The following is a 1513-nucleotide window of genomic DNA, read 5'->3' as shown; positions in this document are numbered from 1 at the left end:
GAATGCCTCCCGCTGCCTCAGTTGCTCCGCGGCGTTTTCCAAAGCCATTTAATAGCGTTCGTGTTCGGGTTGCTGGCCAGGTCGTTGGTTCTGTATCTCCCTTGATTTCAGGAAAACCACGTCTAAGCAGCTTTCCACACGCTACGATGTTGACGAAACAGGAGCCGATTTCTGACTGAGCCCAGAAGCCTGACCCACCCTAGAAAATTTTCACTCGACTTTGGCAAATAAAACCCGTTCCAAGCTTTTAGGAAACCCAAGGATAACTTAGGCCTGGGCATGAAACCACGTAGTGTTTTCTGTGCTTCGCTGCGTGGCCCTGACTTTTTTTTCACTAGTGTCCAGGGGATGTTTAAGTATCATTTCAAGGCTATTTTGGCAAAATCCATGTTACTCAAGTAGGGTGCCTCGGTTCTGACACCAGCATTTGCTGTAGTGAAGTCTTGTGTGTCTCGTGCTACTCAGTCCTCACTTACTGCCAGGGGCACCGGGTATCAGTCTGCAAAGCTGCTTCAGTTTAATATTAATTAATTCTCTTTCTAGGGGAAAATATCTGGAAAGTCAAAAGGTTTGAATCTCCTTTCCTGATGGAAGGTGGGGGAAAGGGAGGAGATAGTCATGTATAGCATAAAATAGCATAAAATACCAAGTCAGTGCAGCCACCTTTTGCAAATCATATAGTACATTAAATACAAAAAAAAAAAGCCCTTTGCCAGAAAACATTCCTCCAGAAAAAAACCTGGAATCCAGAAGCTTGTGGTTTTTCTGGTGTATCGCCTGTAGAGAGCAACTGGGTGTTTCGGGTTTTTTGTTCCTGTTGTTCGAGGAGGGAAAACATCTGGCACGTGGTCTCGGGCATTCGGACGTGAGAAGGAGCTGATGTTGCGGTGGCACGTGTCGGTCTCTCCTCCCGTTTTAGTTTTTCCACACAAGCGTGAGGTGGGTCCTGACCCAGATGCTTCCCCGGCGAAGTGAGTACCAGCTCCCCGGGGCGACGGGGTGTGTGGTGCTAGAAGTGAAGGAATTCAGGTCTCGACAGGTTTCAGTTAGTCTAATCAGTGACGAATCATTTGAAGTCACTGGCACGGTGGCTCCGCTTGCCAGTCTCTCAGCACAAGAAATCGTTCCCACAACCCCATCATAAACGAAAATTCACCGCTGAGAGGGAACCGGGGCACAGTTTGTTCTGACGATCATCCCCCAGTGCATCCTCAGTCTGTCCCTGACAAGAAATAAGCTGAAGTATTTGTTTTTTCCCTGTTCCCCGGAGTTCCCAGGTTTGCTGATCGTTCTTCTCTGGGTTCTCTGGGCAGGTTTTTCAAGCCGGCGCAGAACCGGTGAGCCTTCTGCTGGTTCTCAGGGATCTGCTGCCGTGGGTGCGTGCCTGGCTGTCCCGGTGTTTCTTCTGCTCTTCGTCAGCTCCTGTTCCCTATCTCAAGAAAGGTTTTGTGTTGCTCGCGGGGAGCGGGAGGGGTGAAGCTCTGCTGCTGCCAGAGAAACCTTAGAGACACCG

The sequence above is a fragment of the Apaloderma vittatum genome, unplaced genomic scaffold (genome assembly GCF_000703405.1).
Source record: "Apaloderma vittatum isolate BGI_N311 unplaced genomic scaffold, ASM70340v1 scaffold28131, whole genome shotgun sequence".
NCBI classification, from domain to species: domain Eukaryota; kingdom Metazoa; phylum Chordata; class Aves; order Trogoniformes; family Trogonidae; genus Apaloderma; species Apaloderma vittatum.
Note: the sequence above shows the minus strand (reverse complement) of the source record.